At 36.7% G+C, this 27105-nt stretch overlaps 1 long non-coding RNA gene across 1 annotated transcript in view; it reads left to right on the top strand.

Moving 5' to 3' along the window:
- Positions 1-414: 414 nt before the first annotated feature.
- The window catches only part of LOC140651888 (uncharacterized), a 31473-nt gene continuing 4782 nt past the window's right edge, over positions 415-27105 (top strand). The window contains exons 1-3 of the long non-coding RNA XR_012042582.1: positions 415-701; positions 807-941; positions 18046-18076. This is a non-coding gene — a long non-coding RNA (uncharacterized lncRNA). The remainder of the gene's footprint in view (positions 702-806; positions 942-18045; positions 18077-27105) is intronic.

Here is a 27105-nt window from a genome sequence, read left to right as displayed (position 1 = left end):
ACCATGTTGTTTGGGTTTTTCCCAGTATCCAAGTATGTTGAGTACATGCTGTGGCAAACTTAGCCACATAAAAATTGCTGCTCTGGCTAACTTCTAAAGCATATAAGGCAATGTGCTCCACTGGAGAGTTTTAAAGTGATTTAAAGAAATACATTCCACATCTTCAAATCTGTAAAAATTCCAAATAATTCAAGAAAGTGCATTAGAACAATAGGTAGAAAAAATCACTACTAACGTTAGTGAAGCTTGTTTTCTGCAAAACACTCTTTTCTCTTAAAAGAAAGACATGCAGTTTTGCCCTGTAATATTCCAGCTCTGGTGCTAACAGTGGAAATTGTAGTGAAAGCAACACCCTGTTCACCACTGCTGGCAGTAGTGCAAAATGCTGATGCAATGCTAGCGCAAACAGGTCCCTGGCAGACACAGGATTTTAGTGACTGCATGGTATCGACCTCTTTGCACAGCTTCTGCCATGAGAACAACTGCATGAGAGGAAAAAACCCAAGCCCAAATGGAAGCAGCATCAGGAAGGATGTACTCACTTCACATCACAGTCCATTGGAAAGGAAGATGAAAGCAAACGGCTGTGAAAAGCAGAGCTATTCTGTGCAAATTCTGTAAGGACAGTATTGAATACTTCTCTTTGAATTCTTCCTCCATTCCCCTTTTTCTTCAAGTCTTTTGTTGGAATCTGTCTTAAGGTAAGGAGAGGTCTGCAAGTTAAGACTTAGGTGTTTCTCCTGCTGTGCCTTCTCTGCAAAATAGTTTTTCTAAGCTTTAACTCTCATTCTTCTCCCTGTGCCTAGGCCATACTCCCTGTGAGACAGGCACTTGTCTCTTCCTCCTCCTCTTCGAACTTTTTCTGCAGCCCGCAGATTGCATCTGGTAAAATCACTGGTACTTCAATCCCACAGCACCCATTAGGGGCTGTTCTTGAAAAGGTAGGATATCATCCTGTGGGATGATAGTTATAGCCTGTTGACTGTTTGCAATGTTGACTGAACTTGATGTATCAGGCACAAAATACTGGTTTTATAGGTGTATGCATCTCAGAAATACTATTTTTTTGTTTGTGATCTGATAGTTGGATACTCAGAACTTTGCAATAAAACGGTGAGTAGAAAACCTGGCATTCTTCTTCACATGTTGTGTCCTGGTACACATTAGCTGACTTCAGAAGTAATGCATTTTCACTGAAATTAATGTATCTATCTTCAATGAAATAACCCAATTTTAGCTGCAAAAAGTCTTACTAATGTACGAAAAAAAGATCAAACCCATAGAAAACCAGTCTGTTCAAGACAAAAATTTTCTCCTAAACCATCAATGGTTGGTTAATGTTTCCAATTACAGGTTTGTGTATCCCATCCAAAACTTTTAAAATCCTATTTTATAATAATTGTGGATGTTCTCAAATACCCAGCAAAAATAATGTGGATAAATAGAAATTTCTCAGAGTAAAGCAAGAGAATAATATGAAAAGGTACATATTGTCAATATAAAACTAAACAAAAGCTAGATTGGTTGATCAGCAGAGGAGACAAAACCTGGCAATTAATCTCAACTCCAAGTTAAATAATTACACAATGAAAAACATGGAAAAAACAAAGGACAAAAAATAGTGAATTTGGCCCTAACACTGCTACTGTAACACTGTATAGGGCCTCTGAGTCCTGTTATCCTTTGCTTCACAGTCTTGGCATATATCCTCAGGCAATTCACTGAATCTCTCCTCAGCCATAAAAGAGGATAAAATACTCATCCTAATGTGATACGAAGATTGTTAGTACTTTTTTAGTTTTAGGTTATGATGGGAAAAAGAAAGAAAAACAAAAAAGAAATTATTCCTAGAGGCATGTGGAATATGCAATGTTGGGTGAATAAAAATAAATGTTGCTAATGCATTTTTATGCTCTTCAGTAGAATAATTTCAAAATTAATGAAAGAATGGGATACAGTAGCTTAACATACACTGTCTTAGCTCAAGTACTTAGTAAAGTCTCATGAACCATAATTTGAAAACATAATTCAACCTTTTATGTAAATGGGGCCACAGAGATTAGAAAACAGGATAATGACAAATGGCAAAATATCTAACTGTTCAAGCCAATGGAAGGCTCAGTGTAAGAGCTGTTTTTAATTAACATCTTAGTGGTTTGGAAAATGGAATAAAGATCATATTAAATAGATTTGCTGATGATGTTACACTGAAAGATCTTGCCAAAACTAAAGCCAGAAAAAATACAAAGGACCAGAGAGGTTAAAAAAATATGGCAATGAAAGTAAACCCTCAACCTGGAAAAAAATGCAAGCTAAACATTTGGTAAAAATGATAAAACATACATGGGAGAGAAAAAAATGGTAGTGAGCAATTCCTTTGGTTGATCCCAAAATGAAGGTAGAGTCGTGGTTTTAGCAAGATCAGACATCAGAGCAGTTGTTCTACTTGGGGTGTCTCTACCATGACAGGTGCAAAGGAAAGTGATTCTTTCTCTGACCATAGGCTTGCACCATTAAAAACTGACTGAATATTTGTGATGAATTTCAGCGAATAAAAGATGAAACTGTACATGATGCTGCTAACCCCAATTGTTGAAAACTTGTGATTCAGCCTCTCTCCTCATCTTCCTTATCACAAGTGTTAAACCCAACACATTTTAAAAGTAGGAAGTGCTGTGTTTCTTCTGCTTTTGGAAACGTTAAGGATTGCATTTTAAGGTTTGGAGAGGGGAGAGGGCTGGGGTTTTTATTGTTGTTGCTTTTATTTCCAGAGACTGAAGAAAAAGCTGATATTTGCTCTTTCCATATAATTTCAGAAGCTGTTGCCTTAAAACAAACAATATGTACTATATAGATTCATGACAAAATCATGAGATTTTGCAACAGTACACAGCCATAACATTCACTTCTAGACACTACGACTGAAGGATAGTGATTCACCTATGAGAATTTCCAAGAAAGTAACTAAATTAACATGAAAGGAAATCTTATTCTGAAGGTCTCCTGGTAAAGTGGCTGTTATTGAGCTGTTGCTGTGTGATGATATGGCAGATGCTGACAGAGGTCAGAAACATCTTCTGTATCTGACTCCTTAGTTCAAGAATTGCCTAGACAAGCTGAGCTTTGTGGCTGAATCTTAGAGCAGACTTCATATTTGTACATTAAGTATCCACATAACACTTTTTTTTTTTTTAGTATTAGGTCTAATGTGCTTATATTTACACCTGTAAATTATCTGTGCTTAATGTTCTGCAAAATATAATCTATAACGCTATCGATAAAAGTTGGAGGATTGGGAAAGTGGTGACAATTATGTACAAAACTCTAAGAGCATAAATTATGATTCTTTGCCATGCTACCTCTAGTTGCAAAACCACTCTTCATTTGTGCAGGATGCTGCAGCTCAGAAGAGCTCAGGAAATATGTTTAATCCACTTAATATCTGGAGGTTATTAAATATTATTATCATCATTTAATTTGATTGGAAAACTGAGTTGGACTGGTATTGATGTCATGAGTGGTAGTAAGAGGATTAGAAAGCAAAATGTACCTAACACTGAAGTAATATGTCGGAGATAATGCTGTTTTTAATTAAGGCTGAGCTTTGACACAGTGCTGTTGAAAATTTAGGACCCTGCCATGTTTTTCCACAGCTCACTCTCTCTACTTATGCAAATGAACACCTCCTCTTTGTTTCCAAATAGCCTAAATTTCTGATCCGTGCTTCCCTCAACAACCACTGTCACCAACCAAAGCTGAAAATATCTGTACAAGTAGTTGGTTCTGTCCAGCTCTTCTAAAGTATTTGCAAGCCTTAGAATCACAGAATCATTAAGGTTGGAAAAGACCTCTAGGATCATCTAGTCCAACCGTACAAGTTTGTTGTTTGTTCAAATTTGTTGTACTAATGTTTGCTGTACAAACTTGTTGCACAAGTTTGTTGTCTGTACACTCTTTTTTAAAGTAAAATGCCTCTTGCTCCAATGTGAGGGAGAACTGTTAAAAAACATCAAATAAAAACCACTTTTGCAAATAAAAACATCCCAAACTAAAAAAGATTTAGAAATAAATTTAGTTTGTATAAATTAAAATCAAGAAAAAATTTAGACAAACTTGTTGGTGATTAAAATAAAAAGACTGTTCTGCCTGCTACTTAATGACATGAACTTTAAACATATGAGGATACACAAAGGATGAAAGCAAAGGTTAAATTTAAATTCAAGTTATGTTGAGCTTAATAGAGTTGGTGTTGCATGTAATATTCTGCTTCTTTATATAATTAAACAAAGCAGTAAAAAATAAATTCTTCTATAGCTTAATCTTTATTTTTAAAGTATATAAAATAACCTAGGAAAAATTTTAGTGATTTTAACAGAATGGTAGTAGAAAACGTCTATTCACCATGTTTTTTACTTTTGAACAAAATGTGGCAGCATTAAATGACCTAGTAAAAGACAAAAACACACGCTTTGTAGAGTTTTAAAGCAGAATCCAGAATCCTATTTGAGGTTCTGAACTATCTAACAGTCTTGCATGGGGAAGTAAAAGCAAATGGACATCAATGCACAGGTTGAATTTATATGTAGCTTCTCAAAGCACATCAAGCAGAGGAAGGCTGAGGACAGACATACAATGTGAGTCCTCAAGCAGCTTCATTCAAGAAGCAGAGTGGCTGCATACCCAGAGGCCTGAACCTTAAGGCTGAGAATTGCAGCTCAAGCGTCTTTAGCTTTTTTTGAATAAGGCAGCAAAACACTTACGCTTCTATAATTTCCAACACTTTTGAGAGATTTTTACAAGCAAAAATTCTTCCTTTAACACCTCCTACCACCATTTTTAAATCCGATTAATTCATGCTTAAATAATACAAAAATCCATCCTTCTGATATGGAATATGTTTAGTTTCAAAATCTTCATGTGTAAGTACTGGCTTATAATCTCTTTAAAGTAAAACCACAGTCTTAAATGTAGAACCACATTTAGACAGGCCAAAAATTTTTGAGCAACTGGCTAAATGAATAAGTGTTAATAATAAAAACCTCCTTCCACTGAATCAAAAGAAAAAAGCCTTTGAAAGAGAAGCTGGAAATGTTGGATGATCTTGATATAACAAGACTTGTCAAGGAAAATCCAGATCATTATACAAAGCCAAGTGAATTTCTTGTACCGGTATTCATTACAGAAAAGACCATACATGCAAATCATGCTTTACTGGAGAAGAGTCTGAAGAACTATTTCCAACTGAAACATGAGTACAAGAGGTTTGTTGTGTAGTGATAAATTAAGGAGGAAAAATTTTTCAGGACCTAAATGGTATTTCCAGGAGTGCCAAAGGTACTCAGGTAGGAAAAGCCTGTACTGGTAATTGGGATGTGTTGACTATTGCTTAAGTTGGCTTCAATACTGAGAGAATATGACACAAATCTTTGCTATCCCATCAGCTACTAGTCCAGAATTTTATTTTTAGACTGTCTTTATGTAAGCCTAGATAAATTGATGGAGAACACCTTAGAATATGATACATAGATATGATGCTTTGGGGAAGAGTCAGTAAGTTTCGTAGATGTAGGCATGACTTGCAAACCCGATAAGGTTCTTTGAAAGAATGATTTACCCTGTGAATAAGGGTAAATCCAGCTGGTATGGTGTAGCTGGACTTTCAGTCTCCTTTGCCAGATGTTCTTCCAGAAGCTGTGCCCTTACAGAGTAAGAGGGAAGGGCTTGTCATGTAGTGACAACCGAGTGACAATTGCTTAAATGATAAGAAACAAAGGGTAGGAATTCCTGGGAGGAATGTTAGGGATATTCTCCCTCATGGATCTGCATTGATCTCTGTACTGGTAACATGGTCAGGAAGATGGCCAAGTACAGGAGTGACAGTTTGCAGGTGACATGGAATTATTTTAGAAGAACAGTAGACATAGTAGTACTAGTAGGAGTAGGACTATCTTGTATTTGCCACAGTTTAAGTGAATATACGCATGTAATTTCTGTGATATGATTCAGTTCTTTAAGATGCAACAATTTGGTCATAGGTTTGAATCCTGTATTTTCAAGAGCTCTGGGATGACAGAATTATTGGAGGATAATAATTATTTCAGTAGTGCTCCTGAAATGTTAGCATACAACAGTATAAACCCAGATATCTGGAGCAGTTTAAACAGGAGTTACAGGATTTTTTGTTTTTCTTAAAAAAGAATGAGTGTTTTATTCTGTCACAGGCTGTGTTCAATGCAGAGGCTACAGCAGGATAAGGAGGAGGAAAAAAAATTATATTATGAATCTAACAAAAATGTTTAAGTAGATGATTTCATAAAATAAGGAAGAAGTAAGGAATAAAGTCTTCTGAAAGGCATCTTATTTTCTTGAAAATGGGGCTATGTGGACACAGGAAAAACTGAGTTAAATATCTTGGCTATTAACAAGGAGCGCTTGAGTTTTCTGAAATTTTTTCGTCATGGATGTGACCTCTATTTTCAAGGGAGATTTGATTAAAAACATGTTTTCTAACAAAACTGCAACTGCCTACTCACTCATAAAAAAAAGTTATTTTTTATATGCATCTATTTACTTCTCCAGAGAAGCATATAAGATGGGCTAACAATCAGTGTTCTTAAGGAGACAGTTAACTAAATAATTACAATGGAAAACTGTGGTAATTTATGAAGAACATGTTATGAAAATATTCACTAACAGCTATTGAGACAAAATGCATACAATGATATATCCTGGAGACAAGAGGCCAATAAAAATTCTGCACATGAATAAAGAAAAGTATTTAATCTGAAAAGAAAAATCCAACAAAAAATGTCAAACTGCCAAAGCTTTTCTGCTGCCTACCTCATCCTTGGGGCTGGCAATAGGCACTCCACCCTGAGAGCACTGTTTCCAGTCCCTTTCTCACAGCCTCTCAGTGAGTGCCGTCCAACAAGTGGAAGGGGGAAACCATGACAGCTATTCCTACAAGTTTTCACTTTTAGCACCAGCGTGTTAATATTTAGGACTTTTACAAAACACGGCAAAGAGGAGAATCTCCTGTTGGTAGCTGAAGTTGGGCACATAATTTTTTTTACACTTTGCATTCAAACACAAAAAAATGTGCTACATTTGAGGATGAATTGTATCACATTAAATATCTGTTACGCAATGTTGTGACTGCTGGCTTTCATGTGGCTTATCACAGCGATAGGTCTCACGGATTTTATTGTCCCTACGCCAGTTTGAACTCAGTATAATTTCTTTCTTATATTAGCAAATAGCCCTGCCCCTCATCAAAGTTTATTAGTGATGCCCATGAGTGGTGGATGAGACCATGAGCTTTATGCAGTTCTACAGCTTTCTGCTGTCCTGGGTGTCATGTTTGGGCAACCTGGTGTGCAAGCTGAGCCTACCCGTGCTTACCGGATAAGACCAGATATGGATAAGGATCTGGTATGGATAAGGACCAGATACGGATACAGGATAAGACCACAGACCTGCCTGGTGTACTACTAACTTTTAATCCTTTTTTGGCTTACATCAGTTTAACACTGGCTTTGCAAAGCACTTTCAAAGCCAGAAAGATGGGAAAAAATTATCTGTAGAGAGTAATATGCTCATTTCTAGCTGGATTTACGTGAACTCATGCAGATTGCTATGTTATGTCTACTGACACCACAGATATAAGATAAAAATACACTCCAGCTGTCTGATAAATTCAGGGCCAACGTCTCTCCTTCAATTCAGACACAAATGGCTTCCACTGAGGTTAATGGGTCTAAGGTGCTTACACTATAGGGTCCCTAATTGTTTCTTGGCTGGCTAGCACTTGATATCAATACACATGCAGTCAGTATTAAAATAGATGTGTCATATCAGTATGATCAGCTAGATGGTAAACAATACCCTGCCATTAGCTCTGACAGGAGAAAGAGATTTTAGTGCGCAATCAAGAAAAGTAGTTGTTAGAAATATAATAACTGCATGTAGCTCCTTGATGAATTACTGAACTTCAAGAACAAGCATCATATGTTTTTACGGGCTATAAGCCAGCAATCAGGTAGCAAGACTGAAAACTCTTCTAAAAGTTCTGAGTGTCTTTAGACTGTAAGATGAGGATGAATTATTTGTTATGTTGTCTTCATGTATCTTTTTTGATAGCTTTTGCTTTTTGGTTCTGAAATTAACAATTTAACTGTTAGTGTCCACATGTAACTAGTTAAAACTAACGCACAGCTTATCAGAAAGAGAACACCATGTTATAATTAACTGAACGATTTTTATAGGGTGACTTCCGTAAAAGCTCCTAGATCATTGGAGGAAGACATCAGACAATGCCACTACTACAATAAACTGGAAACTTTCTGGACTAGATGTAATGCAATCAATAAAAAAAAATCAAAAGAAAAGGATCCAGTGAAAGACTGCAAGTGACTGATAATAAATATAAATAATACGGAGGTCAGCTTAGATCTTTGCTAGGCATGAGATGTCTTCAATTCATAATTAAGCATGTAAAGACTTTGGGAATTTTATATGAGGTCTTATTTTACATTTGAAATGAAAAACATAAATGCAGATTGCTCAATTTTGCTTATAACAAAAGAGAAAAATTTCAGGAAAACGTAACTGAGGTATCCATGAAAGAAAATAAACACCTGTGTTATTTACTGCAATCATTTAATCACCTGCAGAACTCTATAATGCCAAGACATTTTATGGCATTTTATGGGTTCCTTCACTTACTGCAAGATGGCCTTCTTATAGATAGATTTGTCTCTTTTTTTTTCCTTTTAGTTTTAAAACAATGTTTTCAGGGCTTTCCTTGAAAGGCACATGCAGAATACCTGCGTCAAGCTATTGCAATATTCTTACAGCAGATCAGCCAAGTCTGCTTTTCCCTGTGGAAACAGTAATTTTTGGCCAGATTGTTTGGAATTACGATCAATCTGGAGTTTTATATTGTTTTTTTTACCCCTTGTTCCAGGCTATGACCTCATTAGGGTATATCATGTGAAATCAGAAATATCTGAATGTTGAGCAATAGCTCTGGCATTCAAATCTATGAAAATCATCTGTTAGTCTTCTGATATCCTCATGCAGATTGCTCAGACTCTCTCACAGATGTCATTCTTTACGTCAGGATATACACATCAGTTTATATTTTGACTTTATTTTAAAGTCCAGATTTCTCAGATCTCTCATTACATCCTGTTTCAGCGAATGGAAATAGTCTGTCGGCTCAGTGGTCTCAGTTTCTTCCACTTCCTCACTCATCACCAAATGTGAGATGCTGAGCTGGCATCAAGTCTCTAACTCATGACTGCTCTGCAGCTGCTTCCTTCCTATGGATCCAGGCTGCTGCTGCTCCAGTACGCCGAGTGCCTGAATCCCTTCTCCTTCCCCCGACAGAGCTTGAGGACATATTGCCTCTGAGAGGGATGGATTAAGTGGGAAGAGGAGTGTGGCTGAACTCATTAGATCCCATGTAGTTTGGTGATGAGGATTTTAGATCGGTTTTGCTGTCCTGGCAACCACAAATTGCCTGGGCAAAGAGCAGCCACGCTGGCTATAACCACCCTACTGAATGCTGCCAGCGTGGTATTTATCACTCTATCTTAGTGCCAGAGGAGGAACCATTTCTCAAACAAAGGAGTTTTGTTTAATGCTTTACAAGTACCAGGAGCATTCCTTCTTTCAAATTTTTTTAGGATCTGATGTGCAAATGCTTCTATACGGGAGGAGAGCGCATGAATTCAGTAGGATTATTCCAGTGGGTCAACGAGTTACGGCCTTAAACCTATAGGAAATGATGCATTTCCTCCAAAACTCTGTAAGAACTTCTGAGAAAGAGGTATTCACTCCCTCGTACTCCACAAACACAGCCACACTACTGCACTAGCCTATGCTGTCTTCAAAACCCAACGTGGAAGGGCAACAATAAAAATCATGCAGTGGGAGACAGCCTGCACAGTAAATACAGTTTAACGTGGAAAGGAAACTCCTGGGTTCAGTCCTACAGTTCTCAGGCAAACAAAACTTCCACTGAAGTTACAAGGGAAAAAATTCTTCTGTCCTAAATGGGCATGCTCCTTTGAATTAAAGAGAATTTATTTACATCAGCAAAAACGAGTCACTGAACATGTAGATTACATGCCATACAGAGCAGGATATACCTAACAGAAATTTAAGTAAGATGAATGAAGTATTTTAGCAGAGATCTTTTTCATGATATAAGGATAGTTATGATTGTTGTGGGAACAAAAAAAAGATCAGAAGACTAGTGGAAAATGTTTCTGAAGAGGAGATGTTAGTTAAGCTTAACGTGGGTATCTGATGTTTGCCTACAGAATACAAAAGGACAGGGAATTTCAATTAAGATTTAAGGTGACTTTTTAAAGCGTTATGGAAGTTTAATGACTACTATGTGTAAATTACTTCCAGATGCTGACCTGCATGAAAACGGTGGGATAGGATAATCCCATGTTTTAATCAGCACCTGTAACAGGTGAGATCTCTCTAAAATTTGTTTCAAGAAATGTAAGTGTATCAAACATTTTTTTTTAATGTGGAGAGGAATTCATGTGATAAGGTCTAAATTTTTAATGAGTAATTTTCTTGAATTAGTCTTCAGTAAGGGTTTTTACATCCTAGAGCAATATTTTGTCCAGTTCTTGTGGTCACAAAGGGGAGTGACAAAACTCCCCAGGTATAACTCTTTAGAGCTGTGGTTTTCAATTTACAGAGATAAAGAATGAAAACCTTAATTAACGTGCAAATATTCTGTTTTTCCCTTTGTTTCACTTTTCAAATAACTTCTTGCAATGAACAAAACCAACACAGTTTCAGAGCACAGGTCTCGGTGTGCTGAGCTGATCTACAACAGGGCTCATTTGGAAGAACTTTACCAATTCTAATGAAGTTTCTGATCAATGTCCTGAAAGTGCACTGGACTGATTTCTTCAGAGACCAGGAATCAGATGTGAGAATTATATGCATAACAAACAAAACCAGAAAAACAATGTTTATCATAATCAAAGAATAAAATCATCAGTTGAAGGTCTTATCTGTTCCAAGCTGGTTTTTAGAGGCCAACAACACTGAGGCGCTGAGGATGCTAGGGAAAAAAAGGTTTGCTGCTTGTGAAGGGGCTTATTTCTCATTTTTCATTTCTGTTTGTAATTGCTGTCATCTTTGTTTCTTATGCTTTGGATAAAAAAGGTGACTTTTATATTTATTAGAACTGGGTTTCAATAAACATTATGCAATATGGTAGACCAGGGAATGATTTATTGATAATTTGTCACTTATATTTATGGAAGTGTAGACCCTGGAGCCCTAGAGCTGGTAAATCATATTATGCAGCTACAAATGTTTTTTTATTCTTTGCTGCCAAAAGTGCACCATGTAAACTGATTGCCTCACCAAACCCCTGGGGCCTGATAATGATGCACTTGCTAATACAAAGAGAGGAGGGGTGACGAGAAGACAACTAATTATAAGTTTATTTTTGTTTCAATATGTTTGCCATTTAATCTAGAGTTCCATAAACAATAGATTGATGAAATATAATTAGGAGGAAGATTACAGTTTAATGAGGTAAAAGATTGGGAAAGAATGTAAATGGAGCAGTAGGCTGTGCAGAGTTTTTAGCTGTTTATTATTGTACAGCTGTAAGGCACTTTCACACAGTTCCCAGATGGAAGCAGCTGTTAGCTCTTCGCCATTAGAAAAAAAGAGGTTCATAGTTCCTTTTTATCCACTTGTTCCAGCCTAGTTATGTTCACTACAACACTTCACCAAGTCACAACTCTCAGCTACGGCTGAGACTGTCAGGATGGGCACCCTGTCTTCATTTGCCACTTTGCCATTCACTTATCTCATCTGGCAACCTCTCAAGCAACAAGCTGTTCCACTCCTTGTAATATGTTTATCTCCCACAGTGATGTCAGCAAAAGTCAGCAAATCTAATATTCATGCTCAAACAGATTTGTTGGTGCTCTTTGTTTATAAGAAAGGGCTCTATATCACCCCTGCAGCTGCTTCCTCTTCACCAAGCTTTGTTTTTGTACGGTACTCTTCAGATAGGCCTTGGGAGCTGTACAAAGCATGCGCCCATCTGACTTAACAGTGTTTTTGTTGTTTTTTTATATTAAAAAAACAACCCACATCTCTTTTTTTCCATAGCATGTTATGAAACCTGCATTTTTCCCTCAGCTTGTCAAGATCTCACACACAAGACAGAATATAAAAGGCAAATGAGAGGCATTTCTTTAAAAAGCAGTCACTGGGAAAGAAAAAAGTAGGCAGACTTTCAAGAATGAATACTACAGTAACATTTTTCTTGTAGCACTTAAACAATTCCACATTATGGGCCAAGATATCACCGCCCTGCACCCTGCACAGGCATTTACATTGGTGCAAAGTGAGTGTAAATCCTTACTATTTCAGACAGGTTGTATGTTACATCTGGTGCCAAGGTATTGCACATGCTACAGGGAAGTAGAGAATTTGGTGCTATTTTTGTAACAATTTATATATTTTGAGCTTCTCATTTCACAGTGCTGGGGACTATCTCAGATGCTTTATAAGGCACTTTCTGTGTGAGCTTAGATCAATTTATATTTCTAAGGTACCTTATGGATGATAGTCCTATTAGTCAAGGCTAAGGCAGAGTGTTGTGGTTTGTTCAGGGCTGGCATTAGGCATGATGTTTCTGAACAATTTCTCATTCTGGGTGAGGCATGCTTTTCTTCATTGGTTTCTGTTTTGAGATTAGATTTTCTAAAATTTTTTTGGGGCTACTTTACCATTCATTCAAATGTTTGGCAAGAGTTTTATTGCAATTCCACAATTTACTTCCCCGCACAGGACAAATCTGGGGATCTGGGTTTAACCAGGTGGCAAGTGTGGCAATTCCCTTTCCACTAATATACAAAACAGTCTAGTTCTAAATCTCTAATTTTTTTTTTTTTTTAGAAAAAAAAAAAAGATAATTGCTTTAAACATTGATGAAATTTTTAAGTTAAAAGAATGAAATTTTTAAGAGATCTCTTTAAGATATTTAACAATTGGCTTCCAAAAGACAATTTATTTCGTAGCTTCCAAAACACCTTTCAACATTAATATACATTACACTTTTTAAATTTAACATTTACAAGAAACTCAGGAGTAGAATTCTGTCCTGATCTCTAAAAAAAATGCAATACAAAAAATTCCAGCAGTATAAAGTTTTCCACCACTATCAGCAGGCCACCCACATGCTTAATCTAGAAGAACCACCTCTAGGCTATGAGAAAGGCTGTTCAGTCTCTGTGCCTCTACAAAACTTGGCTATTTTGCTGACAAGGATGCCGGTTAAAGCCAATTATGGTGGGGAGTTTTATGGTCCAAACAGCTGTCCAGTTGGAATTGGACTAAGACCACCAAGTTATTTCACATGTCACAAACAGGCATCTGATTGGTTAAATAAAGCTGCATATATATTTTTATGAATAGATGTGGAAGTTTTAATTTGCTTTTGTTTGTGGGGTCTTATTTATTGCTTGAAAGTGTTTGGATGCCTGCTGGGTATTTGTGAAAAAGGGCTGCAAAGGCTGCACATATTTCATCTGCAGTTCTGGAGCAGAAGTACAGTGTTGTGGCTAAGACTAATCAGAGTAGGAAAACTGTAGGCCATTGGAACAAGATATGAAAGCTATTGCCAAGGTTGCAGACCAAAACCAAAAAACCACTATCCCAACTAAGAACCCCACCTGGTATTTATGTATGTATTGTGTGTATATATGTACATGCTTATTTAATATTAAGGAATCATTTATGCTCAAAAATTTTACCTCCTGTTTAGGTATGTTACTACTTCAAATTACAGTACTTAAAATGACTTCCTTACCAGCTCTTTAGTGCCTGTTTTCTCTTGTTTGATTAGTTCATGCATCTAAAGCACTTTCCTATGTGCAATTTTTACTGTTTCCCCTGTTTAGCCAGTCTGTTTTTTCACCCTGTCTTTAACATGAAACCTCTATGCAGCAACTTAGGAGAGAAAAGCATTTTTAAATTTCAAAATTATGACTTTTACAAAAAATTAAAGATGCAATGGTAAAATTGGAAACATTAGCAAAAGAGGTCCAAGATAGCTTGAGAGTCTGCAGCTATATCTTAATTCCTAGAAAAAGACCTGCATTAGTCTTAAAATCACTGGCATCATTTTAAGATACTGACCCCAAAATTCCTGGGTTCATGGATCACATGCATATTTCTTATTAGACTAATAACATTACAAAACATTTATAATATGGCCAATATTTCTGATTTTTGTCTTTTAAAATATACTTCTAAAGCAAATTGCTTGTTCATGGCACAGAATTAAAGCTTCCAAAAGTTAAATTTGCCATCTATTTCTGAGCTCCATTATACAAAGCCTAAAAGATTTACTGCAGAATATTTGATTGTCTTTAGTATCAATACTTTCTTAATGTTTGCTTTCTCTCACAAGACATCTTTACTTAGCTTCTTTTCGTGCTGTCTCACTGCACCTTTTGCTTATATTTTTTTCCTTCAGATAGATTTCTTTTTTCTTCACCTTCTGCATCTTTCCTTTTTCCTTTAAATAACTCCTTTGCTATCATCTGACTCATTCTTGCCTTGTCTGTCTGCAGTTTTCACATCCAAAAGTTTGTTCATAATTTCAAGATTACATTGTTTACCTCCTATTCCTCTTATCTCCTTCCTTTCTTCCTCCATGTTTTTTCTGTGCGGTTCCAGTTGCTGAAGTTCTGCCTGCCTGCTATTTATTGTCTCTCAAAATTTTTCTGTTTTATTAATAATTATTCCTGTCCTACTGTCAATAGGACTTTCACACTGTTGGTCCTTTCCCTGGTTTACTTCTCCTCATCCATCCCAAATCTTGTTCCAGTAATTTTGTTTATCTTATGCTTTCTCAGATTCCCCAGATGTTCTGTTTTTGTCCTCAGTCAATCAGCTGCTTTCTCAATCTTTCTTCAAATGTCAGCCCTTCTCCAAAGAATTTTGACAATCTAATTTTAGCTTTTATTTGACTTGTAAAATCAGCAAAGGATTCTCTAAAAGTAGAGTTTTTAGTTAGGGTAGCACATTTTACAACAAGGAACAGTATTGCACAGTGCTGCTTAGATAGTCAACTCTATCATAAGTCCTGCATTGTTTTTTCTTCTTTGGAGTAAAGATGACCTTCAATAGGAAGGCACACCAACATGTTAAAGGCTTGGAAAAGTAAATAAATTTTTCTGTCTTAATTTCCTCAGCTGTATTTCTTTCTCATTTTCCAGTGGTCCAGCATGCTAGGTAGTACATTTTTTTTGTAAATGGACTATAGGCAGTATCTAAATCAAAGCAGTATATCTAATAAATAATATCTTTATATATTTATAATGATTTCATTCCCTTTTTATATCTTATTATTGCTAAAAATTGACATCTAAGAGCAAGTTTTCTGTGATTAGAAGCAAATATGTTATATGAAACTAATAATTAGGATGCTGATTTGTTCTCTCATTCAAGCAAGAAGAGTTGTGATAAGAAGCACAGAAAAAGCTTAAGTCTACAAATCTGTTTTTCTCTCAGTTAAATTATTGCAATATGGGAATAGTTGCATGGATCCTAGTGAAGAATTTTGTCTCCAAGATACCACTTGGCCAGAAATAACTTTTATGACCATCTAGCCTGTTCTTTAGGGTAACATAATAGAAAGAACCTACTCAATCACTAAGTTCCTTTAAAGCCCATTAAATACATTTGAGACTTAATATATCCTTTAGAAGAGCATCTAACTGTAAAGACCACAACTAATGGAGAAGCCACCACCCCCCAGTTAATCTGGATTTGACCAAAAGGTAATGCTCCTGTGTAGGTAGTTTTAACCAGATGAAAAAAGTGTGTGAAATATGTAGGTTTACAGTGAAGCTGCAAGAAGTTTCTCAAGACTAAGTGGGAGGAAGTTTTCTGCTCTAAAAATTTCACTAGAGTTTTTGAAAGTTTTGTGGGCTTGAACCTATACTGACATATGGTAACTATCAACTGTAAGGCATGGGTCGGCCTGATACCTCTTTGATAAGAAAAGCATAAAAGAGAACATAGGGAAGAGTTCCAGGGTTTTCTTTGAAAACAAACCTCCCCTCCCCCCCAAAAAAAAAGAAAAAAGAAAAGAATCCAAATAAGTTTTTAGCTTAACAGCTTAAAAAAATCTTATATGGAAGCTCTATTTGTCTAAGCATTTCAGACGCACATCAAAATACACTGGGGCTGTACTTCACCTGTTAATACATGCCATACTTCCATAGTATGATAAACAAACTTAGCAAATAATTGTACCATGGCCATCAATGAGGACACACAGGTTTTAAAACTCACCAGAAGTGGAGAGTTTCTACGTATGTGCCTGAATATCTGCCACTTGGCCTCAAGGCCATTTCAAGTCCCCAAGTAAGCTGATATTTAGCACCTCATAAAAAAGCGGCGTACACCTGAGTAGAGGAAAAAAAGTGACATTTGTTGGTGCTTTATATGGAGGATCACATTACCTTTCTTAAAACTAAGAGAAAGAAAGATCTTCATCTCTGTGTTTAGAAGAAGGAGAAGGAGTAAGGGTGGTTTTGCAAAAATCTTTGTTTTGGAGAAGGTGCTATTAAAACAAAAGTAGCTTTGCATAACAGCAAGCAAGAAAGCATACTGATTTATAAAACCACAGAAAATTGCATTGAATTTTATCCTGAATGAAAAGATTTACAGTACATTCCTAAGAAAAGTTATAGCTACTCTGCACTTACCCTCCAGGTACCTGGTGGCTTTTCGACTATCACGTGCTGAGAAAGATCTCTCTCTGAATACGCCCAGATGCATGTAACGAGTATGCTTGCTTTAAGGCCAAACGAGAAGGCTATGAGCTGCACAGTCTGCTCTGCTTTGTTTTCCTCAAGTGAAATATGGTTTTAAACCTAAATACTGAAATAGCACCAAATATTTAAAATATGTTATAGTTGGTGAGTTTTTCCACAGGGCCGGTTTGTTTCCCATTCCCCCCATGACATCTCACAACTCTAAGTGCTCAATGACAGCCTGTAGAGGTTTCACCATAATCCACCTTTATCCATTAACAGACACTCAATCACTAAAGTGCTTACTAGACTAAACATATTTATCCAACCAAATCACACTTTACAATGCAAAACTGCCAATCAGACCCCAGCTATTAACAAGGAACTGCTTTAAGGGGATTTTGGTGTTTGTGCTGTGAAGAGCATGCTTACCTCCAACAAACCACTAAACCAAATTAACATAGCTGTATCCTCATAAAAGAAACCAGATATCCTGTTGTGAAAATAGAAAGCTTGGTAGGACAGGGCTCCTTTGATGGCTAACAGTGTGGCAGACGAAGGCTTCAGACTACAAATCTGGTTACCACAGGCTCATTACAAAACTCTAGAATTAAGCTTTTGCTAACTTTAAAAGCAAAATAAAAATGTATCATTTGGGTAACTCAGTAAGTCATCAACTTACTAAGTTACTATTGTAATTGCAATAAGTGCTGTAATTTTTGGATAAGGCTCCTTAATTCTAATTGCTCCTTTGTCCAAGATCATGTTGTAAAAATGCTTGCATTAGCCAAAATAAAATCCAAGAGACACAAATGTGGTAGTAATAATAATTCTTTTTATTAGCCTGGAAAAGAGGAAGAGAACAAAGCTTTAAAAAGACTTCAAAGTTCTGACCAAGAGAAAAAAAATCTAAAATCGGAGAAACATGCATACACTCTGCCCTTTTATTAGACTCATACAAACTAAGTGCCATCACCACAACTTAGAGCTTGACAGCATTTCTTTCCCAGGCAGCAGGAAAAGTTACACCATCCATGTTGCAGGGCTAATTTAAGTTCTCTGTCATAAACTACATAAAACAGTCCTGTATATTCTCACTAGGAAGCCCTAATAGTTTTAGACTTATTGGTATTATACCTCCTTTAAATCCCAATATTTTAAAGCTGGATTTGACATTTGCTGAGACTTGGTGTATTTTCTCTCCATTTAACCATAGCAAAAAGAAAGATGAAGTTTTAAACTCTGAGGTAAGTGACTCATGAAAATTCATGTTTTTAAGAAACATTTATCAGTTTAAAAATGCATATATACCCTTCTTCTTTACTTCCAAATAGCTTTAGCTCTGTGATTGAAATATGTATTTCCAATCCTTCACTGCTTATCAAAAATAATGAGCACTTTTGTTTTTACTAGCTTTTATAAACACTTCTGGGGAAAATTTTATGAGCAGCTAGAACAAGTTTTACTTCTTGGAGGGAAGGCTTCATGCTGGAATCATATCCAAAATGAGTAAACCACAACACGAACAGATTTTCCAAAAATCACTAGAGCAGACTTCGTAAGTTAGAGTTGGAAACAAATAGTAAAAAGTACAAATTAAGTTGTCATGTAACAGAATAGTATAGTTTTGTATGCTAGAGTCAGACATCATGTTCCATCATAATACGTATCCATTGCCACTATGTCTTTAGTCTACCCGTGTTCTGAACAGTTATGAATAGTGCAAAAATTTGTGAAATAAAGCTGTTCCAGGTTTGTGCATATGAATGTCTACATATGTTTTTATATGAAAGAAACTGATGCAGGTTTTCAATGCATAATTATACCACTTACTTACAGAAAGGGAAAAACATCATCATGGCACTAGAAGTACAAGAAAAAAAAGAACAAGTTACAATACAAATTAAAAAGAGGAATTATTGTAGACCACATTGAATCTCAGCATTTAGAAAATACTTGCTGCGGTTAATAAGAAATACATGCTTTCAGGCCTTTGCTACATATCCATGTTAATACATTTTATATTCTGTATTGTATATGTGTGTCATACGCAAGCAATGAAAATTCACACAGAAAGTGCTAAGAAATTACTGATTCCAGAAACAGTTTTCTCCTGATTAACTGAGAAAACAATGTTAATAACTGTAATGCTGCCAATTTGGTTCTGTACCACCGATTTGAAACAATTTGTTGTTCCATGGAACACGAATTTCTCAATGTTCCACTTTGTTATTTTTAATTGGTGTTTTGTTTTGAAAGGTACCACATGTAGCACATTGAAACTTTCCAGCTAGCAGAAAGTGAAGAATAGTGCAAACACTGGAACAACAAAATATTTCATTCTTTCATAACTTTGTTACTTAAGTAAAAAATACAACAACATCATTAAAATATTTTACTTGAATCCTCATGTTATGTTTAGATGCTAGAGATGTTAATGAACTGTATGCCAACATCAGAAGCACACAAGGAAGGGAGGGAACAGCTAATCTGTTGAATTACATGATGCAACTCCATTGATACCTGTAATGTGTACAGGTAACAACACAACACTGTCCATAGCTCTCATTCTAAGTATCATGCCCCCAGTTTCTATGTACAAGGGCAGTATTATGCCTTCTCACTTGTGACACATGAAAGTGTCAAACTTCCCATTTATTTTCCAGTTGTGTCTTTAAATAGACACAATACATCCAGCCAGATTGCCTATATTTTCCACCACATGGCCAGCACTGCTTGATTTGTCTTCTGGAAATGACATGATTCATTCTTTAAACTTATTCCACTGAAAAGGCTTTTCCATGTGTCACCCAGTATTGATAATCTCTGCAGAATTATATTTGTAGGAGATACAGTAAGTAAGTAAGGGCAAAATTTGTTAGCTGTTTCTAAGCATCTTTGATTCATAAAGAATAAATAATAAATGCTTTCTGCAAAATATTTTAAAGTTAAAATAATTTCAGGAATTCCAAGTCCCTAAAAACCATGTGAATTCATTAATATATGATGTATATATATATATATAAACAAGGATAACATTGTATCATATTTTGGAATTATTTTCTTCAGACTGACAATAGAATCCGAAGATATAAGTTAGAAAATACATGAATTGTCAATAACATGATAGATCTCACAAATGCAAGGTTTTTTTACAGTTCCCACTTTGTTCACATCCACAATATGGTTGTCACTGTGGCATGTTGTCCAATACTCCTGTAGCACAAGCTTGGGTACTCCTGTTAAGTTTTTTTACTATATGAAGCCTTTTTATCATATTTTAACACAGCTTTACACTCTACTGAAAATCTTCGAAGTTATTGCACCTATTCTTTGTGTCCTTAGCAATGATGTTACCATCAAGCCATTTTTCTCCCAAGCAGCTATTGGTAATTGGCCTAACATGAGAGGATAATTATACTATCAATTCTTCATTACCCAGGCCAATATAGGCAAAAAAGTAGATAACAGAGGCAGTATTTGACATCATGGGGACTGCTACAACTGACCATGCGGAGTCAGGCCCTTTGGGGTTATCAGGTCCTGCTCAGTACTATTTCTGCTGGACCACAGCTTTCCCTGGCAGTGCCATCCAGGTTTGTTCCCTATTTCTCCAAATACAGAAGGGCTCATCATCTGGAGTGGAGCAGAGTATACATGTGATGACAAATATGGACTGGCTCAGGACTGGCTTCTATACAAGCTAATAAAGCCTATATATACCTATACATACATATCTGAATACCTATAAACAACCTGCTAGCCCAAACTGGCAGGCCAGAGGAGGAAACTCTTGCTGGCTGGCTGAGCGGTCAGCCAAGACACCTTCCTCTTGGCTACCCCAAACCTGTTCCTTCCTCTCTTCTTGCTCAAGCAAATCGCTCAGCAAACTTTGTATTAGCAAACTTGTTTCAAGGGACTTGAAGGATTAGGTTACCATCCTTTGTGGGTAAACCCAGGGGCCACCAGTAAGCCCACTCTAGTCTGCATGTTTGACAAAAAAGTTTTTAAAAGAACGTGTTTCCTTAAGAAACAGTAAATATTGGCTCTCATTTATTACATTAAATAACATAACAAATATCTGGTAAATAAGTCAACAGCTTTAGTCAAATGTTTTGTTAATTATTTAGCCAAAGTACTGCAGCTATCTGTCTGAAAAGAGGTTCCAGAAAGCAATATTACCATAATGGACAGATAGCATCTAACCTGCTATCTAGGAAAAACATTTCACGTAAGAAAACTTCAAATTCTATTTTTTCTTCTGCTGAAACATTAAAGAGATGATAAACTGGTTATTACCACCTGCCCTTCTCAGCCTACGACTGAATCTAAGAATGTACTACGTTCCCTCCACAGTTCAATAGCAAATGGATCTTAAAGTAAACACTACTTTACCTCAAGTGGACATTACAGACACATACAGATGGAACATACTGTTCCTCTATGCTTTAGCTAACCTTTATAGGAAAGTACTTAAAGAGGAAAATCCGCAGCAAAAATGAAATATATGTTCCAACTAGAATACATGTAAACAGGACCTTTTAAAATTTCATTAGCCTGACTTGTCAAATTCTGACAGCATATAATGCATTCAGGGTTTTATAAACCCCATAAGTCTGTGTGATACCAAAAAGGGAAAAAAATTGGAAGCCACAACTATAATATCTAAAAATAGTCTACACTCAGTTTAGTATAACAGCTGTAGGTTGTTGAGCATTTTGATATTGACTGCCTTTTTTTCTTTACATACACAAATATAGATAGTTTTGGTTTAGACATATTCTAATTTGATTACGTTAGAAAGCTATTGAAACAGGTGTTTATCCAGTTTACAGTGACATAGGAATGATTGCTTGGCCATGCAGTTGTGGCACAGGTTTCAGAAGCATTTGTTCTACCAGCTGGTGTCCAAGGGAAGGGCTGTTGCCATCTTACTGTCCTGATAAACTTGAGTCTGAATTTTTTACTCAGAAATTTACTTTGTTTTAATAGAGCCTGGAGCTTTTCTTTTTTTCCCCTAATTATCCACAATATCCAGTTTGCTGGACCATTCTGAATCAAAATTATTTTGGCTCAAAAAGGTCAAATGTGGCAGATGATATCATATAACTCTGGAAAGTTGAGCAGAAACTAGTGCTTTCTCAGGAAGAAGCTCTTTTTTCGTCTTGACATCTCATGCTGCAGGAAAAGCTCTCCTAATGCAGAGATATACTAACTACACATACACCTCTTCATTAAAAACATATAGATAGCTTGATCGACCAGTCTATCTCAGTACTTCAGTCTGAATTCATAGGAAGCCACAGAAAGATCTAGCTAGTCAGACCAGGCTTTATTGGCCTCACAAATTTTGCTCAAATATCTGTGGGACAACAGTATGCACCCATTAATTAAAAAAAAATGATTGACAAGCCATTACTGTTATAACTGTGTTCTTTAACTGTTTCACACCATTGCCACGGCAGTTGCATACAGGGTCCATCACATTATACTCTCAGGACAATGTCCCTACACAACTCATAAGCCCACACTTTGCATTTAGTAGCCATTGCATTTTTATGTAGTGATGTACTGTTCTTTTCCCCCAAATGCTATCCTACAACATTCATCTTCAACTAGTCCTTTCCTCCTCCATATTTATTTTAGAAGCTGACAGTATTAAAAAAAAAAGGCCTTCTTTCTTTTTCTAGGTACCAGGTCCCTGATAATCTTGCGTGAAGTTTTAAGTCCCATTTTTGCTGCTGTGAAACTACATGAACCTATAATTTACATACAGGTTTAAATATGAACATTTCTTTACTAATAGAAAACCAAACCTAATTTTTTTGTTCAGTTTGTTTGTGCCTGGAAAATATTTATCTGGTTGCCTGTTTCAAAATCCTCTACTGAAAGGTCAAAGATTAACACCGAGCACCCTCTTCCTGTACCCTCAAACCGAGCATAGCAGACAACCTCTGTTTTGGTTTCCTGCTACTCAGTATTTGTCAGACACTGATTACGAATAATACCCTGAGCAGTTATCTCTATATGGTATGTTTCTAACTCAAATGTCATAACCAATGAGTCACCGTGAGTACGAGAAATAAGATTACCTTCTAAAATAAGTTCACAGTAATCCTTTTCTTAAATGTCATAGCTAACAACTCATTCTTTTGCACGACATGCAACTTTGAAGTAAAACCCACTTGTGAATGCACAGTAACTTGGTATTTCCATGATGAAGAGAGGAGTGGATTACTTTTTCCATACATCTTTATTTGGTACATTTTGGAGCTCAGATCTGTTTGCCACACAGACTTAAATTCATGAGTATCAGTACAAATACGCTACCATTTCTTTCATACATTTTTCTTTTTTTGCATTCACAACACTTCATAGGCAGAGAGGAAATAAGTCAGACTATTGAAAATTGGAAAGCTTTAAAATAAAATAACGAGCAAAGAATTTTCCAGTAGGTGGGGCAATAAAAATGAAAGGCAGGTCCCCCAAGAGTCACAAACATGGAAGATTATAGCGGAGGAAACGGCCAAGATTGGATAAGCTGGCTGAACAGAGAGAAACAATACCAGAGACACAGGCTAAATGGTTCCACAAAGGAGAATGGAAAGGGAATTTTGAATTGGTGATAAAAGACCCATTATCTACATTTCTTTAGTTGACTGATGTTACAATGGATGTAAAATAGAGAAACAAGGAATCCTGTGGAACCATTAGCATTTAAATAAGTGTTTTGGGGGAAAGGCTCAGAGACAGAGAAATTCACTTAGAGTGGTAGAGTTTGGGCAGGATATGAACCCATTTCCAGGAACGGCGGTATTACTAAAGGGGCTAACAACTGCTACAAATTTGTCGGTGCTCACGACATGAGCCCATTCACTATACGCAATAATTCGTATTGCTGCTGTCTCTGCCACCGTATCACAGACCTGAGTGACAGGTGTGCCCTGGAATCCAGGCCCAGGTCCAACTGCAAATTCAGAGATACAGTTAGTTTCTGTGTTTCATACTCAGGGCAAGCAAAGCATCCACCTGGCCCTGGAGCAGCTCCAGGCCCACCACGGCTGTGCTCCCTGGCAGGATCCTGGTCTGCTCCAACACTGAGGCCCCCAGCCTGGAAAGTCTTATGCAACTTGTGAACCTTATGTTTCTTATCTTGGAAACAGACACATTTAAAACTTAAAAGGGGTTGAAATCTTTGTCTGCTATTTTCACCTCATGAGTATGCTGGAGGAGCAAATGGCTTTTTGCTCCCTGCTGTACTAAACTGTACACACAGATTTGTGAAATGGATGTGGGTCCAGGAGCTAGAAATTCCTTCAGCCTAATTCCACCTACAGACAAGCTTTATCATTCTATGCTTAGATAGTTCTTTGAAAAGATTGCTTCAATGGACAAACATTTTTTCCATTTATCAGACAGTCTCAAGGATTTTTTTGTGAATTACTAAACTTGCAAGCTGAAATTGTGCTGGAACTGGGCTGAAAATGCAGATCTTCTGACCTACCTTAGGCCTCTTCCACTGACAATATGCCACCACCAGATCACAAGGTGTTTTTTCTTTTAAAAAATCCTCAGGCTGCAAAGCCCATATTTAGGTCTCAAAAATGGGTCTCACTTCCAAGACATGAAGCAGCACTGACCATTTCAAAGAAAGGCTAATTTAGGAGCTAGAGCACTAACTGTAGACATAGGAGTATAACTTCTGCTGGAGTAGAGTTGGAAGTTAACAAGTCAAATTGCCTAGCCTTGTTTCTTTACAGCTGCCTCTCACCTCTGTCTATCAAGTAGTTTTTCTCTTGAGACTACTAAAACATTATTTAGAGGAATCAGTACATTTTTCTTGAAAGTTTGATCCATTCTTTGAAGATGTGCATGTCTAAAAATTATGCAAAACTTAGCAAGCAACAGATTTCGTGAATAATCTATGAAACTACCAACTGTACCAGCTTTTTTTCTCTACCTAAAGACAAGAGTTTTCTGATCTGCCTGTGCTACATAATCAGCACAAGTTTCAGCCACTGTTCCTTTGAATACAGGAATTTTGATGCCCCCTTATTCCATTGTCTTTATCCCCTTCATTTTTTTGTAATTGATACAAGAAAAATTGTTAATTTTCAAACGGACTTTGCCTCTTCTTCTTCTCACAAGCCTCTTTTAAAAACAATTCTAATTCAAGACAGAGAAACTTGTACTTTTTAGGACTTGAGAATGTTCTCTTTTAAGCACTAGATTTTTCTGAAATTCTCTTAGAAAAAGATTTTTCCACATACCTAATATAGGTCCAAAGAAAACAGATATTTTGCCAATGCTGTGCAATTATCACACTTTCAGGGGAAAAGGTGAAAAAATGCCTGAATCATTTTTAGAAGTTTTTTAAAAGGAGTAAAAAAGAGGAAAATAATCCTTTCATGTGTAATTTAAGAACATTTCTAAACACAAATATACTTGAAACTTAAAACAAAACACTGTAATTAGTTGATGTTCAAGAATGAAAATGAAATATCATGTAATACATAACAGTATTTGTCTCAATGCCATGGATTTTTCATTACTTCTTAATAGCAGGTAAGTTCCATATTTTAAGCACTTATCTTGAACATTGCCTCACAACAATTTTATGTGCCTGGCCATTGACAGGAGAATAAACAACTCATTCCACCTAAATTTCCCCATAGAGAGATGTCATTAGCTATGAAGATGAACACATGGAGATCTAGTCTAGTTTGGCTAAAAAATTTAATCTCTCCCTCTCACTAATAATGCTATGTAAAAGGTGAGTAGATGCATTGTTATAACATTTTCTTCTCCCTGGAGATTGACATGAGTTTAGATGACTGACTGTCTAAACTGAGATGGCAAAAGGGCTGTAGATGGGAGACAATGGGCTGTGACGGCCACTCTGTTCTGAGAAGGACACTCGTCCACCCTTTTGAAAGGAATATCCATTTGAGACAAACTAGACAAAACTCAAAAACATACCGGAAGCAGAGATCAGAACCTTAGGTCTCTTTGCTGCTTTTCTGCTTTTCATCTGGCCTTACACACCTCTTTCATGCCCAGTTCCACAATGGCTCTCTTTCAATGGGAGAAAATCCAATCCACCTGCAGCAGAGGAGCCAGTTCAGTTGCACACAGCTTTGATTACAGGTCTGCAGCTATAAGCTCTCTAACCAACAGGCTATTTATCATGCAACTGATGAGTGTTGGTGTCACCACCACATTCTCCTCCTCCTTCTCTGGACATCTTATGTAGGAATCCTGTGGTCATCTGTCTAAACACAGATCATGACAATGTGTTCAGACAGGAACCTGTCTCCCAGAAGAGGCACAACTGACAGGTAAGTGACAAGCTGATCACCTGAAGAACCTCAAGGCTAGCTAAAGATGTGACTATGGGGCAAGCAGTTCCAGAAAACAGGTCAATTGGCATTTCTGGGAATAATGATTTTACAATTATTTATAAAGCTGGACTAATTTTCTCTTTCATCTATGCTTTAAAATACTTGTCGCACCAGTTGTCCCCCTTCAGTCACGCCCAAAGACCACTGAATGTAAGAAGTGCCTTACTGGGTTAGTCTAATGGTCTACCTAGCCTTATATTCTGTCTCAAAAAGTAGCAACATGGGGTGTTTAAGGAGAGAGTGCAAGGCTGGCCACTTCATGCAATACTTTTCTCTTGTGGTTTCCCAGCATCCGTGATTGATGCATTTGGGATATTAGAGAGAACATCCTTCCCAGTAATTTTAGAACCCATTTACAAACCTGTTTTCCTCTAATGAGTTTGTTGAACATTCTTCTACTGTCTGCCTCCACAACCTTCTTTGACAATAGGTTCCAAAATTTCCCTACCTGCTGAGAAAAGAAGTACTTTTTACCTGTTTTAAACCAACCTTATACTAGTTTCAGGGAGTGCCCTTATTCTTATTCAGAGAGACCAGCTGAATAACAGTTCTCTGCTTACCTTGCAAGAAATTCATGACTTTGTGAACCCCAATCATATTCGTCTTCAGGCTTCTTTCCTCTGCTTTGGAAATTCCTAGCCTTTTGAAAGTCTTGCCTTATCAGGGTCCCACCTCCTTAGCCATTTTTGTTGCCCTTCTGTCTAAAATCTTTAATTACAATGCACCCTTCTTGAGTTATGAAGATCAGAAACAAACACAGAACTGACATTAATGGATGTCTTTTGGTGACTTTGATTCTGAAAGGTTGGGATTTGAGCTGTAGATGTCAGTGAATGCAGAAGACCTGCTCTTTCCCCATCTGGTGCTCAGCAGTA

Source organism: Ciconia boyciana, chromosome 5 (assembly GCF_034638445.1).
Source record: "Ciconia boyciana chromosome 5, ASM3463844v1, whole genome shotgun sequence".
NCBI classification, from domain to species: Eukaryota; Metazoa; Chordata; class Aves; order Ciconiiformes; family Ciconiidae; genus Ciconia; species Ciconia boyciana.
The sequence above is the reverse complement of the archived record's forward strand: the minus strand, read 5'-3'. Positions and strand labels throughout refer to the sequence as shown.